A 16,981-nucleotide genomic window follows, 5' to 3' on the forward strand; every position below is an offset into this window, starting at 1 on the left:
CCGTTGCGTCTCGGGGTCCCTACTTGTTCAATTATTTGGAATTTCAACTGATTAATTGAGTGGTTGGCCTCCAGAAAGTGAGCTGGTACCGGTAAAAGTGTGTTCTTGAGTCTGATAGTGGATTTATGTTTGGAGATTCTTTCTTTGACGGGTAGAGTAGTTTCACCTATGTATGCTAGTCCGCAGGGACATTTGATTAGGTAAATAACGAAATCGGAGTTGCATGTGAAAAAATCTCGTATTGGGTATCGCTTACCGGTTTGTGGATGTGTAAATGTGTCACCCTTTTGGACGTTGTTGCATTGGGCGCATCTAAGGCATGGGAACGTACCCTTTTTCTGAGTTCTCAGAAAAAGTTGCTTTGGTAATCTGGTGTCTGATCCTATGTCTGCTTTAACTAGTCTGTCTCGTAGGTTGTCAGGGCGTTTGAAGCATGGTAGGAATGGCTCTTTGAATTCCTGAATGTTGGGATGTCCTCTTTGTAGGATAGGCCAGTGTTTGCGTATTATCTTGTGAATTTTAAAAGAGAACGGATGATATGTATGCACAAATGGTATCCGTTTGGTGGGGGTCTTATCTGGTCTGGGGGGTTTTCTTTTGTATTGCGATAGTGTGTTGGAGGGATAGCCTCTCTGGGAAAATTTCTGTTGCATTTCATCCAGCCTAGTGGTCAGGACCTCAGGTTTACTGACTATTCTTTCTAGTCTCTTGTATTGGGAAATGGGCAGTGAGTTCTTTGTGGCTGTGGGATGGTAACTAGAAAAATGGAGGAGATTGTTACGGTCTGTAGGCTTCGTGTAGAGGTCGGACCACAGTGACCCGTCAGATTCTTTAATAATCAAGGTATCGAGGAAGTTGATTTGGTGTTTGTCACTGTGTAGGGTGAATTGCAATTCTGGCCATATGGAGTTAAGGTCACTGAGAAATTCTTGTAGGGAGTCCAATGGGCCCCCCCATATGCAAAACACGTCATCGATATAACGTTTCCAAATGCGGCAGTGGGCTATAAAGAGTTGGTTAGAGTATATGTATGTTTCTTCGAAAAATGACATGTACGTGTTTGCATATGGGGGTGCAACATTGGACCCCATAGCTGTGCCCTGACGTTGAATATAGAAGGAGTCTTGGAACATGAAGTGGTTCTCAGTAAGAACGATTTCTAGTAATTCCAGGCATAGGTGAATAATGTCAGTCGAGTATGAGGTTTGTTTGAGTAGTTCATGAACTGCTCTGATGCCTTTGTCGTGAGCTATGGAAGTGTAAAGGCTATTAACATCAAGGGTGACTAAGAGGTCTGAGGGGTTGATTTTCTTGATGTTCCTAATAAGGTCAAGGAAAGTATTAGTGTCAAGAAGGAAAGATTTGGTTGAATGTACTAATGGGGTGAGGATCTTCTCTAGAAAGATGGATAATGGTGATAATATAGAGTCAGTGGACGCTACTATGGGTCGTCCTGGTGGTTTGTTGAGATTTTTATGTATTTTTGGCAGGGTGTAGATCACTGGGGTAATAGGTGTCTTTTTGGTCAGAAAGGTTTGGGTTTGGAGGTCTATGGTGCCTAGTGAGAGGTATTTGTCCAGAGTGTTTTTAATTCTCTGGGTAATCCTGGTAGTAGGATTTCTGGTGAGTTTTTCGTAAATATTGCTGTCATTAAGTTGTGAGATAATCTCTTGGATATAGTCTGTTTTGTTTTGGATTACTATTGCTCCGCCTTTATCGGCTGGTTTTATGATTATGTCTTTTGATGTAAGAAGGTTCGATAGGGCTGACCTGTCTGTACTGGTCATGTTGTTCGGTGCATGTAGACGGCCTGAATCAATATTATGTCTCAATTGTGTGATCTCTCTGTCAACTAGGTCTATGAAAGTTTCGACACTGTGTGATTCTTTTGGTGGCATGTATTGACTTTTGTTTTTTAGTCCTAGTGATAATAGGCTAATGGGTGATCTAGGTTCTCTGTCCTGGGGAATGGAATTTTCGAAATGCGTTTTCAAGCGTATGTTTCTGTAAAACCTCTGTATATCCATCTCTAAATCAAAAGTACTAAACTTATATGAAGGACAAAATGACAGGCCTTTTTGTAGTAGTGATATTTCGGCTGGACTAATTATCTTAGAGGAAATGTTAACAACTAGTGGGGTTTCCCTACCTGGGACCGAGTTGTCATTGTTGCCATGTTGTCTCTTGTGTTGGCCCCGCCGCGTCTTCCTCTTGTGTGACGTCCTCGTGTTGTTCCTAAAAAAGAAGAAGGTTGGGTATGGTCTCGAGGTTCTCCCTCGATGCTTGAGGCTGAGGAGTTGGCTGAGGATCTGTAGTTTCTTCGCTGGAAGTGTGTTTGAAAGTTGTCCTGCCATCTGTAGACCCGGTCGTTGATGTAGTCTTCTGCGTCTCTGAAGAACTTCCTTCTTTTCTTGTTTTCCGTTTCTTTTTTGAAGGTATCTAAGTAGTTGTTAACTCTTGTTTTCAGGGTGGAGAAATCTTCTGAAGGGAGAGTGGTTTGTAGCTGTGATTCTATATTTTTAACTTTCTCTTCTAGATTTATGATTTCCTTGTGTAGGAAATCGATGGTTAGGGTTATTAGATCCAAAGAACACTTATTAAGAATCTGTTCGTAACGGGAACAGTACTCTTTATTTTCTTTAAAGAAGGTAGGTCGTAGCGGGACACGTAGTCCCCTTGGAATTCTTTGAACTCGTAGGTACTCCGAGAGTGTAGCGCAATGGAGTTGGGAGTTGAGTAACTGTTTCGAAGATCGTTCAAGATCTCTGGATTTGAAGTCGTTGGTCGGAATTTGTAGAAAATCTGTTGGTAGTTGTGTCTGGGCTAATATGCCGGCTACCTCTTCTTGGTTATAAGAAAATATCGGTAATGACATGTTAGGCGGGTGCTGGTAGTCGTACGGGTAATCCAATTGTTGTCTAGGAGTCGTACCGCACACCAGTGGTGTAGTCACTTCAGGTGCTCTGGATAGGGTCCCAATCCCATATAGAAATAAATCATGGAATCCAGTCACACTGGTTTTGGTTGCTTACAGTAGTTTTATTTTACTATTGCAAAAATTGTGTGTAACGTTTCGGTCAGTCCCTGACCTTCATCGGACACTGAAAATATAGTAACATTGTGATACAATAATAAGTATATGTCGCATTGAGAGAGGACATGGACAATTTATAAAGAGGGGTGTTCAACAAACTATATACATATATACAAAAAGTTTATACAAAGTCCTGGGTGGGGGGATACAAAGTCAGATAATACATGGCAATACAATAGTTATATGCATCAGAAGTGGGGTAACCGTTGTGCCAGAGTGTCGCTGAGGAGGTTTCTCTGGTGATTAGGAATGAGTCTGAGTCAGAGTCAAAGGTTAATGCTGGCTAGCGGCAAAAAAAGGTCCTGTGGAAAAAGGATATATAAGAGAAAGTATGAGACTCACCATTTAGAATAGGAAAAAGTGTTTGTTGCTGCTGTGCAGGCTGGTGGCGCTGAGGAAATTGGCGGGCGAACCGCTCTGTATGGAGAAGGCGCTCAGTCTGGTGTGTGTTAGGTGAGTTTTTAAAGGTTGTGGGTGGTACCGCGTGATTACGCGGTCACTTCCGGTTTAGACCGGAAGTGCGTCATCGTGTGCGTTCCACCTGGAGATCGTGGTGGAACGCATGAAATAACTTTGGACATGCGCTGTGGCTGGAGTAACGGAGGTATATATCGATAGTGTGAGAGACCAGTTCTTGTCAAAAAACTGGTAAGGGGATAGATGGAAATTCAATGACTATTAGGAATGGCATGTATCAGTTTGAAATGGGGAGTAACGTATGGAAATGGAACAACATTGTAGTGCAATATAGAAAAAGTGAAAATGACAAAAATGAAAATGAAAGTAAAATACCTCCGTTACTCCAGCCACAGCGCATGTCCAAAGTTATTTCATGCGTTCCACCACGATCTCCAGGTGGAACGCACACGATGACGCACTTCCGGTCTAAACCGGAAGTGACCGCGTAATCACGCGGTACCACCCACAACCTTTAAAAACTCACCTAACACACACCAGACTGAGCGCCTTCTCCATACAGAGCGGTTCGCCCGCCAATTTCCTCAGCGCCACCAGCCTGCACAGCAGCAACAAACACTTTTTCCTATTCTAAATGGTGAGTCTCATACTTTCTCTTATATATCCTTTTTCCACAGGACCTTTTTTTGCCGCTAGCCAGCATTAACCTTTGACTCTGACTCAGACTCATTCCTAATCACCAGAGAAACCTCCTCAGCGACACTCTGGCACAACGGTTACCCCACTTCTGATGCATATAACTATTGTATTGCCATGTATTATCTGACTTTGTATCCCCCCACCCAGGACTTTGTATAAACTTTTTGTATATATGTATATAGTTTGTTGAACACCCCTCTTTATAAATTGTCCATGTCCTCTCTCAATGCGACATATACTTATTATTGTATCACAATGTTACTATATTTTCAGTGTCCGATGAAGGTCAGGGACTGACCGAAACGTTACACACAATTTTTGCAATAGTAAAATAAAACTACTGTAAGCAACCAAAACCAGTGTGACTGGATTCCATGATTTATTTCTATATGGGATTGGGACCCTATCCAGAGCACCTGAAGTGACTACACCACTGGTGTGCGGTACGACTCCTAGACAACAATTGGATTACCCTGTAGTATACAGCCTGCCAGCCCCCATGCATTATACAGCCTGCCAGCCCCCAGTAGTATACAGCCTGCCAGCCCAATAGCATACAGCCTGCCAGCCCCCAGTAGCATACAGCCTGCCAGCCCCCAGTAATATACAGCCTGCCAGCCCCAGTAGTATACAGCCTGCCAGCCCCCAGTAGTATACAGCCTGCCAGCCCCAGTAGCATACAGCCTGCCAGCCCCCAGTAGCATACAGCCTGCCAGCCCCCAGTAGCATACAGCCTGCCAGCCCCCAGTAGCATACAGCCAGCCAGCCCAATGTAACATATAGCCTGCCAGCCCCCAGTAGCATACAGCCTGCCAGCCCCCAGTAGCATACAGTCTGCCAGCCCCCAGTAGCATACAGCCTGCCAGCCCCCAGTAGCATACAGCCTGCCAGCCCCAAGTAGTATACAGCCTGCCAGCCCGCAGTAGCATACAGCCTGCCAGCCCCCAGTAGTATACAGCCTGCCAGCCCCCAGTAGTATACAGCCTGCCAGCCCCCAGTAGTATACAGCCTGCCAGCTCCCAGTAGTATACAGCTAGCCAGCCCCCAGTAGTATACAGCCTGCCAGCCTCCAGTAGCATAGAGCCAGCCAGACCAATGTAGCATATATTCTGCCAGCCCCCAGTAATATACAGCCTGCCAGCCCCCAGTAGCACACAGCCTGCCAGCCCCCAATAGCATACAGCCTGCCAGCCCCCAGTAGTATACAGCCTGCCAGCCCCCAGTAGTATACAGCCTGCCAGCCCCCTGTAGCATATAGCCTGCCAGCCCCCAGTAGTATACAGCTAGCCAGCCCCCAGTAATACACAGCCTGCCAGCCCCCAGTAATATACAGCCTGCCAGCCCCAGTAGCATACAGCCTGCCAGCCCCCAGTAGCATACAGCCTGCCAGCCCCCAATAGCATACAGCCTGCCAGCCCCCAGTAGTATACAGCCTGCCAGCCCCCAGTAGTATACAGCCTGCCAGCCCCCTGTAGCATATAGCCTGCCAGCCCCCAGTAGTATACAGCTAGCCAGCCCCCAGTAATACACAGCCTGCCAGCCCCCAGTAATATACAGCCTGCCAGCCCCAGTAGCATACAGCCTGCCAGCCCCCAGTAGCATACAGCCTGCCAGCCCCCAATAGCATACAGCCTGCCAGCCCCCAGTAGTATACAGCCTGCCAGCCCCCAGTAGTATACAGCCTGCCAGCCCCCTGTAGCATACAGCCTGCCAGCCCCCAGTAGTATACAGCCTGCCAGCCCCCAGTAGTATACAGCCTGCCAGCCCCCAGTAATACACAGCCTGCCAGCCCCCAGTAGCATACAGCCTACCAGCCCCCATGTAGTATACAGTCTGCCAGCCCCCATGTAGTTTACAGCCAGCTCAATGTAGTATACAGCCTACCAGTCCCCATGTAGCATACAGCCTGCCAGCCCCCAGTAATATACAGCCTGCCAGCCCCCAGTAGCATACAGCCTGCCATCCCCCAGTAGTATACAGCCTGCCAGCCCCAGGTAGTATACAGCCGGCCAGTCCCCTGTAGTATACAGCCTGCCAGCCCACATGCATTATACAGCCTGCCAGCCCCCAGTAGTATACAGCCTGCCAGCCCCAGTAGCATACAGCCTGCCAGCCCCCAGTAGCATACAGCCTGCCAGCCCCCAGTAATATACAGCCTACCAGCCCCCAGTAGCATACAGCCTGCCAGCCCCCAGTAGCATACAGCCAGCCAGCCCAATGTAACATATAGCCTGCCAGCCCCCAGTAGCATACAGTCTGCCAGCCCCCAGTAGCATACAGCCTGCCAGCCCCCAGTAGCATACAGCCTGCCAGCCCCCTGTAGCATACAGCCTGCCAGCCCCCAGTAGTATACAGCCTGCCAGCCCCCAGTAATACACAGCCTGTCAGCCCCCAGTAGAATACAGCCTGCCAGCCCCCAGTAGTATACAACCTGCCAGTCCCCAGTAGTATACAGCCTGCCAGCGCTCAGTAGTATACAGCCTGCCAGCGCTCAGTAGCATACAGCCTGCCAGCGCTCAGTAGCATACAGCCTGCCAGCCCCCAGTAGTATACAGCCTGTCAGCCCCCAGTAGTATACAGCTAGCCAGCCCCCAGTAGCATACAGCCTGCCAGCCCCCAGTAGCATACAGCCTGCCAGCCCCCAGTAGCATACAGCCTGCCAGCCCCCAGTAGTATACAGCCTGCCAGCCTCCAGTAGTATACAGCCTGCCAGCCCCAGTAATATACAGCTAGCCAGCCCCCAGTAGTATACAGCTAGCCAGCCCCCAGTAGTATACAGCCTGCCAGCCCCCAGTAGTATACAGCCTGCCAACCCCAGTAGTATACAGCCAGCCAGCCCCCTGTAGTATATAGCTAGCCCCCAGTAGCATACAGCCTGCCAGCCCCCAGTAGTGTACAGCCTGCTAGCCCCCAGTAGTATACAGCCTGCAAGCCCCCAGTAGTATACAGCCTGCCAGCCCCCAGTAGTATACAGCCTGCCAGCCCCAGTAATACAGCCTGCCAGCCCCCAGTAGTATACAGCTAGCCAGCCCCTAGTAGTATACAGCCTGCCAGCCCCCTGTAGTATACAGCCTGCCAGCCCACTGTAGTATACAGCCGGCCAGACCCCACGTAGTATACAGCAAGCCCCCTGTAGTATACAGCCTCAGCCCCTAGTAGTATACAGCCTGCCAGCCCCCACGTAGTATACAGCCAGCCCCCTGTAGTATACAGCCTCAGCCCCTAGTAGTATACAGCCTGCCTCTAGTAGTATACTCAGCTTATACACGAGTATATACGATATACAGTTCCAAACAAATTCAACTTTGTAAGGGGGATCAACCCAGAGTAATGTTAGAGACTGTGCTGTGTAGATAACACTAAGCTGCTCTCATCTGCTTTGCTTCAGATGTCAGTATTACATATGTCAGCCAGAAATCACAAGGATCAGCTAAGTGCCCCATGTGTCATCAAAGTGATAGACGTTCAACTCAACCTGGTACAAAGGTTCTGGTAACCGTCAAGCTAATTGCATAACTTTAAGTTTTACAGTTCTCCAGTCACAACCTGAGAGGATACACCCTATCCATGGTGATGGTAGAACTGCGTCTGTACTAGGTGTAGAGGATGCCCCCTGTCTATGGTGATGGTAGAATCTCCTCTCCTCTAGGTGTAGAGGATGCCCCCTGTCTATGGTGATGGTAGAACCTCCTCTCCTCTAGGTGTAGAGGATGCCCCCTGTCTATGGTGATGGTAGAACCTCCTCTCCTCTAGGTGTAGAATATGCCCCCTGTCTATGGTGATGGTAGAACCTCCTCTCCTCTAGGTGTAGAGGATGTCCCCTGTCTATGGTGATGGTAGAACCTCCTCTCCTCTAGGTGTAGTGGATGCCCCCTGTCTATGGTGATGGTAGAACTGCGTCTGTACTAGGTGTAGAGGATGCCCCCTGTCTATGGTGATGGTAGAACTGCGTCTGTACTAGGTGTAGAGGATGCCCCCTGTCTATGGTGATGGTAGAATCTCCTCTCCTCTAGGTGTAGAGGATGTCCCCTGTCTATGGTGATGGTAGAACTGCGTCTGTACTAGGTGTAGAGGATGTCCCCTTTCCATGGTGATGGTAGAGCCTCCTCTCCTCTAGGTGTAGAGGATGTCCCCTGTCTATGGTGATGGTAGAGCCTCCTCTCCTCTAGGTGTAGAGGATGTCCCCTGTCCATGGTGATGGTAGAGCCTCCTCTCCTCGAGGTGTAGAGGATGCCCCCTGTCTATGGTGATGGTAGAACCTCCTCTCCTCTAGGTGTACAGGATGCCCTCTGTCTATGGTGACGGTAGAACCTCCTCTCCTCTAGGTGTAGAGGATGTCCCTGTATATGGTGATGATAGATCCTCCTCTCCTCTAGGTGTAGAGGATGCCCCCTGTCTATGGTGATGGTAGAACCTCCTCTCCTCTAGGTGTAGAGGATGCCCTCTGTCTATGGTGATGGTAGAACCTCCTCTCCTCTAGGTGTAGAGGATGTCCCTGTATATGGTGATGATAGATCCTCCTCTCCTCTAGGTGTAGAGGATGCCCCCTGTCTATGGTGATGGTAGATCCTCCTCTCCTCTAGGTGTAGAGGATGCCTCCTGTCTATGGTGATGGTAGAACCTCCTCTCCTCTAGGTGTAGCGGATAATCCCTGTCTATGGTGATGGTAGAACCTCCTCTCCTCTAGGTGTAGAGGATGTCCCCTGTCTATGGTGATGGTAGAACCTCCTCTCCTCTAGGTGTAGAGGATGCCTCCTGTCGATGGTGATGATAGAACCTCCTCTCTTCTAGGTGTAGAGGATTTCCCCTTAATATGGTGATGGTAGAACCTCCTCTCCTCTAGGTGTAGAGGATGTCCCCCGTCTATGGCGATGGTAGAACCTCCTCTCCTCTAGGTGTAGAGTATGCCTACTGTCGATGGTGATGATAGAACCTCCTCTCTTCTAGGTGTAGAGGATGCCCCCTGTCTATGGTGATGGTAGAACCTCATCTCCTCTAGGTGTACAGGATGTCCCCTGTCTATGGTGATGGTAGAACCTCCTCTCCTCTAGGTGTAGAGGATGTCCCCTGTCTATGGTGATGGTAGAGCCTCCTCTCCTCTAGGTGTAGAGGATGCCCCCTGTCTATGGTGATGGTAGAACCTCCTCTCCTCTAGGTGTAGAGGATGTCCCCCGTCTATGGCAATGGTAGAACCTCCTCTCCTCTAGGTGTAGAGGATGCCTCCTGTCTATGGTGATGGTAGAACCTCCTCTCCTCTAGGTGTAGAGGATGCCCCGTGTCTATGGTGATGGTAGAACCTCCTCTCCTCTAGGTGTAGAGGATGCCCCCTGTATATGGTGATGGTAGAACCTCCTCTCCTCTAGGTGTAGTGGATGCCTCCTGTCTATGGTGATGGAAGAACCTCTTCTCCTCTAGGTGTAGAGGATGCCCCCTGTCTATGGTGATGGTAGAACCTCCTATCCTCTAGGTGTAGAGGATGCCCCCTGTCTATGGTGATGGAAGAACCTCTTCTCCTCTAGGTGTAGAGGATGCCCCCTGTCTATGGTGATGGTAGAACCTCCTCTCCTCTATGTGTAGAGTATGCCTCCTGTCTATGGTGATGGTAGAACCTCCTCTCCTCTAGGTGTAGTGGATGCCCCCTGTCTATATGGTAGAACCTCCTCTCCTCTAGGTGTAGAGGATGCCCCCTGTCTATGGTGATGGTAGAACCTCCTCTCCTCTAGGTGTAGAGGATGCCCCCTGTCTATGGTGATGGTAGAACCTCCTCTCCTCTAGGTGTAGTGGATGCTCCCCTGTCTATGGTGATGGCTGAACCTCCTCTCCTCTAGGTGTAGTGGATGCTCCCCTGTCTATGGTGATGGCTGAACCTCCTCTCCTCTAGGTGTAGTGGATGCCCCCTGTCTATGGTGATGATAGAACCTCCTCTCCTCTAGGTGTAGTGGATGCCCCCTGTCTATGGTGATGATAGAACCTCCTCTCCTCTAGGTGTAGAGGATGCCCCTGTCTATGGTGATGGTAGAACCTCCTCTCCTCTAGGTGTAGAGGATGCCTCCTGTCTATGGTGATGGCTGAACCTCCTCTCCTCTAGGTGTAGAGGATGCCCCTGTCTATGGTGATGGTAGATCCTCCTCTCCTCTAGGTGTAGTGGATGCCTCCTGTCTATGGTGATGGAAGAACCTCTTCTCACTTAGGTGTAGAGGATGCCCCCTGTCTATGGTGATGGTAGAACCTCCTATCCTCTAGGTGTAGAGGATGCCCCCTGTATATGGTGATGGTAGAACCTCCTATCCTCTAGGTGTAGAGGATGCCCCTTGTCTATGGTGATGGTAGAAGCTCCTCTCCTCTTGGTGTAGAGGATGCCCCCTCTTTATGGTGATGGTAGAACCCTCTCTCCTCTAGGTGTAGAGGATGTCCCCCGTCTATGGCAATGGTAGAACCTCCTATCCTCTAGGTGTAGAGGATGTCCCCTGTCTATGGTGATGGTAGAACCCTCTCTCCTCTACGTGTAGAAGATGTCCCCCGTCTATGGCAATGGTAGAACCTCCTCTCCTCTATGTGTAGAGGATGCCCCCTGTCTATGGTGATGGTAGAACCATCTCTTCTCTAGGTGTAGAGGATGTCCCCTGTATATGGTGATGGTAGAACCTCCTCTCCTCTAGGTGTAGAGGATGCCCCCTGTCTATGGTGATGGTAGAACCTCCTCTCCTCTAGGTGTAGTGGATGCCCCCTGTCTATGGTGATGGTAGAACCTCCTCTCCTCTAGGTGTAGAGGATGCCCCCTGTCTATGGTGATGATAGATCCTCCTCTCCTCTAGGTGTAGAGGATGCCCCCTGTCTATGGTGATGGTAGAACCTCCTCTCCTCTAGGTGTAGAGGATGCTCCCTGTCTAGGGTGATGGTAGAACCTCCTCTCCTCTAGGTGTAGAGGATGCCCCCTGTCTATGGTGATGGTAGAACCTCCTCTCCTCTAGGTGTAGAGGATGCCCCCTGTCTATGGTGATGGTAGAACCTCCTCTCCTCTAGGTGTAGAGGATGTCCCCTGTCTATGGTGATGGTAGAACCTCCTCTCCTCTAGGTGTAGAGGATCCCCCCTGTCTATGGTGATGGTATAACCTCCTCTCCTCTAGGTGTAGAGGATGCCCCCTGTCTATGGTGATGGTAGAACCTCCTCTCCTCTAGGTGTAGAGGATGTCCCCTGTCTATGGTGATGGTAGAATCTCCTCTCCTCTAGGTGTAGAGGATGCCCCCTGTCTATGGTGATGGTAGAATCTCCTCTCCTCTAGGTGTAGAGGATGTCCCCTGTCTATGGTGATGGTAGAACCTCCTCTCCTCTAGGTGTAGAGGATACCCCCTGTCTATGGTGATGGTAGAATCTCCTCTCCTCTAGGTGTAGAGGATGTCCCCTGTCTATGTTGATGGTAGAACCTCCTCTCCTCTAGGTGTAGAGGATGTCCCCTGTCTATGGTGATGGTATAACCTCCTCTCCTCTAGGTGTAGAGGATACCCCCTGTCTATGGTGATGGTAGAATCTCCTCTCCTCTAGGTGTAGAGGATGTCCCCTGTCTATGGTGATGGTAGAACCTCCTCTCCTCTAGGTGTAGAGGATGCCCCCTGTCTATGGTGATGGTAGAACCTCCTCTCCTCTAGGTGTAGAGGATGCCCCCTGTCTAAGGTGATGGTAGAACCTCCTCTCCTCTAGGTGTGGAGGATGCCCCCTGTCTATGGTGATGGTAGAACCTCCTCTCCTCTAGGTGTACAGGATGTCCCCTGTCTATGGTGATGGTAGAACCTCCTCTCCTCTAGGTGTAGAGGATGTCCCCTGTCTATGGTGATGGTAGAACCTCCTATCCTCTAGGTGTAGAGCAGTGATTTTCAACCTTTTTTGAGCCGCGGCACACTTTTTATACTTAGAAAATCCTGGGGCACACCACCAACCAAAATAGCACAAAATGACACTAAAACAGTCATATTATACATATAGTTAATCATATAGATTCTAAATTTATTTTACTCAGTAAATGAGTGTGAAACCTCTTCCACAACAGTTCTCAGTTTCTCGCTGTTTTTAGTATATGGTGCTGATTATTATGTGGCTGATATACTGCAAAATAAAGGGGTACAATGAGAAGTACTATGGCCATGATGCCAGAGTACGAGTGCCAGCTCATATACTCAGCATATGAGCTGGTACTTGTAGTACTCCAGCCTCATGACTATAGTATTTCTCATTTTACATCGCTGCGCATTGCCGGGAAACAAAACACAGGGGGCACCATAGTTTGGGGAACTTTCCCCGCGGCACACCCGACCATGTGTCGCGGCACACTAGTGTGCCACGACACACTGGTTGAAAATCACTGGTGTAGAGGATGCCCCCTGTCTATGGTGATGGTTTAACCTCCTCTCCTCTAGGTGTAGAGGATGTCCCCTGTCTATGGTGATGGTAGAACCTCCTCTCCTCTAGGTGTAGAGGATGCCCCTGTCTATGGTGATGATAGAACCTCCTCTCCTCTAGGTGTAGAGGATGCCTCCTGTCTATGGTGATTATAGAACCTCCTCTCCTCTAGGTGTAGAGGATGCCCCCTGTCTATGGTGATGGTAGCACCTCCTCTCCTCTAGGTTTAGAGGATGCCCCTGTCTATGGTGATGGTAGAACCTCCTCTCGTCTTGGTGTAGAGGATGTCCCCTGTCTATGGTGATGATAGAACCTTCTCTCCTCTAGGTGTAGATGATGCCCCTGTCTATGGTGATGGTAGAACCTCCTCTCCTCTAGGTGTAGAGGATGTCCCCTGTCTATGGTGATGGTAGAACCCCCTCTCCTCTAGGTGTAGAGGATGCCTCCTGTCTATGGTGATGGTAGAACCTCCTCTCCTCTAGGTGTAGAGGATGCCCCCTGTCTATGGTGATGGTAGAACCTCCTCTCCTCTAGGTGTAGAGGATGCCCCCTGTCTATGGTGATGGTAGAACCTCCTCTCCTCTAGGTGTAGAGGATGCCCCCTGTCTATGGTGATGGTAGAACCTCCTCTCCTCTAGGTGTAGAGGACGCCCCCCGTCTATGGTGATGGTAGAACCTCCTCTCCTCTAGGTGTAGAGGATGCCCCCTGTCTATGGTGATGGTAGAACCTCCTCTCCTCTAGGTGTAGAGGATGCCCCCTGTCTATGGTGATGGTATAACCTCCTCTCCTCTAGGTGTAGAGGATGTCCCCTGTCTATGGTGATGGTAGAATCTCCTCTCCTCTAGGTGTAGAGGATGCCCCCTGTCTATGGTGATGGTAGAATCTCCTCTCCTCTAGGTGTAGAGGATGTCCCCTGTCTATGGTGATGGTAGAACCTCCTCTCCTCTAGGTGTAGAGGATACCCCCTGTCTATGGTGATGGTATAACCTCCTCTCCTCTAGGTGTAGAGGATGCCCCCTGTCTATGGTGATGATAGAACCTCCTCTCCTCTAGGTGTAGATGATGCCCCTGTCTATGGTGATGGTGGAGCCTCCTCTCCTCTAGGTGTAGAGGATGCCCCCTGTCTATGGTGATGGTAGAACCTCCTCTCCTCTAGGTGTAGAGGATGCCCCCGTCTATTGTGATAGTAGAACCTCCTCTCCTCTTGGTGTAGAGGATGCCCCCTTTCTATGGTGATGGTGGAGCCTTCTCTCCTCTAGGTGTAGAGGATGCCCCTGTCTATGGTGATGATAGAACCTCCTCTCCTCTAGGTGTAGAGGATGCCTCCTGTCTATGGTGATTATAGAACCTCCTCTCCTCTAGGTGTAGAGGATGCCCCCTGTCTATGGTGATGGTAGCACCTCCTCTCCTCTAGGTTTAGAGGATGCCCCTGTCTATGGTGATGGTAGAACCTCCTCTCGTCTTGGTGTAGAGGATGTCCCCTGTCTATGGTGATGATAGAACCTTCTCTCCTCTAGGTGTAGATAATGCCCCTGTCTATGGTGATGGTGGAGCCAGCTCTCCTCTAGGTGTAGAGGATGCCCCCTGTCTATGGTGATGGTAGAACCTCCTCTCCTCTAGGTGTAGAGGATGCCCCCTGTCTATGGTGATGGTAGAACCTCCTCTCCTCTAGGTGTAGAGGATGCCCCCTGTCTATGGTGATGGTAGAACCTCCTCTCCTCTAGGTGTAGAGGACGCCCCCCGTCTATGGTGATGGTAGAACCTCCTCTCCTCTAGGTGTAGAGGATGCCCCCTGTCTATGGTGATGGTAGAACCTCCTCTCCTCTAGGTGTAGAGGATGCCCCCTGTCTATGGTGATGGTATAACCTCCTCTCCTCTAGGTGTAGAGGATGTCCCCTGTCTATGGTGATGGTAGAATCTCCTCTCCTCTAGGTGTAGAGGATGCCCCCTGTCTATGGTGATGGTAGAATCTCCTCTCCTCTAGGTGTAGAGGATGTCCCCTGTATATGGTGATGGTAGAACCTCCTCTCCTCTAGGTGTAGAGGATACCCCCTGTCTATGGTGATGGTATAACCTCCTCTCCTCTAGGTGTAGAGGATGCCCCCTGTCTATGGTGATGATAGAACCTCCTCTCCTCTAGGTGTAGATGATGCCCCTGTCTATGGTGATGGTGGAGCCTCCTCTCCTCTAGGTGTAGAGGATGCCCCCTGTCTATGGTGATGGTAGAACCTCCTCTCCTCTAGGTGTAGAGGATGCCCCCGTCTATTGTGATAGTAGAACCTCCTCTCCTCTTGGTGTAGTGGATGCCCCCTTTCTATGGTGATGGTGGAGCCTTCTCTCCTCTAGGTGTAGAGGATGCCCCCTGTCTATGGTGATGATAGAACCTCCTCTCCTCTAGGTGTAGAGGATGCCCCCTGTCTATGGTGATGGTGGAGCCTCCTCTCCTCTAGGTGTAGAGGATGTCCCCTGTCTATGGTGATGGTAGAACCTCCTCTAGGTGTAGAGGATGCCCCCTGTCTATGGTGATGGTAGAACCTCCTCTCCTCTAGGTGTAGAGGATGCCCCCGTCTATGGTGATGGTAGAACCTTCTCTCCTCTTGGTGTACAGGATGCCTCCTTTCTATGGTGATGGTAGAACCTCCTCTCCTCTATGTGTAGAGGATGCCCCCTGTCTATGGTGATGGTAGAACCTCCTCTCCTCTAGGTGTAGAGGATGCCTCCTGTCTATGGTGATGGTAGAACCTCCTCTCCTCTAGGTGTAGTTGATGCCTCCTGTCTATGGTGATGGTAGAACCTCCTCTCCTCTATGTGTAGAGGATGCCCCCTGTCTATGGTGATGGTAGAACCTCCTCTCCTCTAGGTGTAGAGGATGCCTCCTGTCTATGGTGATGGTAGAACCTCCTCTCCTCTATGTGTAGAGGATGCCCCCTGTCTATGGTGATGGTAGAACCTCCTCTCCTCTAGGTGTAGAGGATGCCCCCTGTCTATGGTGATGGTAGAACCTCCTCTCTTCTAGGTGTAGATAATTTCCCCTGTCTATAGTGATGGTAGAACCTCCTCTCCTCTAGGTGTAGAGGATGCCTCCTGTCTATGGTGATGGTAGAACCTCCTCTCCTCTAGGTGTAGAGGATGTCCCCTGTCTATAGTGATGATAGAACCTCCTCTCCTCTAGGTGTAGATGATGCCCCCTGTCTATGGTGATGGTAGAACCTCCTCTCCTCTAGGTGTAGAGGATGTCCCCTGTCTATGGTGATGGTAGAACCTCCTCTCCTCTAGGTGTAGAGGATGCCTCCTGTCTATGGTGATGGTAAAACCTCCTCTCCTCTAGGTGTAGAGGATGCCCCCTGTCTATGGTGATGATAGATCCTCCTCTCCTCTAGGTGTAGAGGATGCCTCCTGTCTATGGTGATGGTAGAATCTCCTCTCCTCTAGGTGTAGAGGATGTCCCCTGTCTATGGTGATGGTAGAACCTCCTCTCCTCTAGGTGTAGAGGATGTCCCCTGTCTATGGTGATGATAGAACCTCCTCTCCTCTAGGTGTAGAGGATGCTCCCTGTCTATGGTAATGGTAGAACCTCCTCTCCTCTAGGTGTAGAGGATGTCCCCTGTCTATGGTGATGGTAGAACCTCCTCTCCTCTAGGTGTAGAGGATGTCCCCTGTCTATGGTGATGGTAGAATCTCTTCTCCTCTAGGTGTAGAGGATGCCCCTGTCTATGGTGATGGTAGAACCTCCTCTCCTCTAGGTGTAGAGGATGCCCCCTGTCTATGGTAATGGTAGAACCTCCTCTCCTCTAGGTGTAGAGGATGTCCCCTGTCTATGGTGATGGTAGAACCTCCTCTCCTCTAGGTGTAGAGGATGTCCCCTGTCTATGGTGATGGTAGAATCTCTTCTCCTCTAGGTGTAGAGGATGCCCCTGTCTATGGTGATGGTAGAACCTCCTCTCCTCTAGGTGTAGAGGATGCCCCCTGTCTATGGTGATGGTAGAACCTCCTCTCCTCTAGGTGTAGAGGATGCCCCCTGTCTATGGTGATGGTAGAACCTCCTCTCCTCTAGGTGTAGAGGATGCCCCCTGTCTATGGTGATGGTAGAACCTCCTCTCCTCTAGGTGTAGAGGATGTCCCCTGTCTATGGTGATGGTAGAACCTCCTCTCCTCTAGGTGTAGAGGATGTCCCCTGTCTATGGTGATGGTAGAACCTCCTCTCCTCTAGGTGTAGAGGATGACCCCTGACTATGGTGATGGTAGAACCTCCTCTCCTCTAGGTGTAGAGGATGCCTCCTGTCTATGGTGATGGTAGAACCTCCTCTCCTCTAGGTGTAGAGGATGCCCCCTGTCTATGGTGATGATAGAACCTCCTCTAGGTGTAGAGGATGTC

This window comes from Engystomops pustulosus, chromosome 11 (genome assembly GCF_040894005.1).
Source record: "Engystomops pustulosus chromosome 11, aEngPut4.maternal, whole genome shotgun sequence".
Taxonomy (NCBI): Eukaryota; Metazoa; Chordata; class Amphibia; order Anura; family Leptodactylidae; genus Engystomops; species Engystomops pustulosus.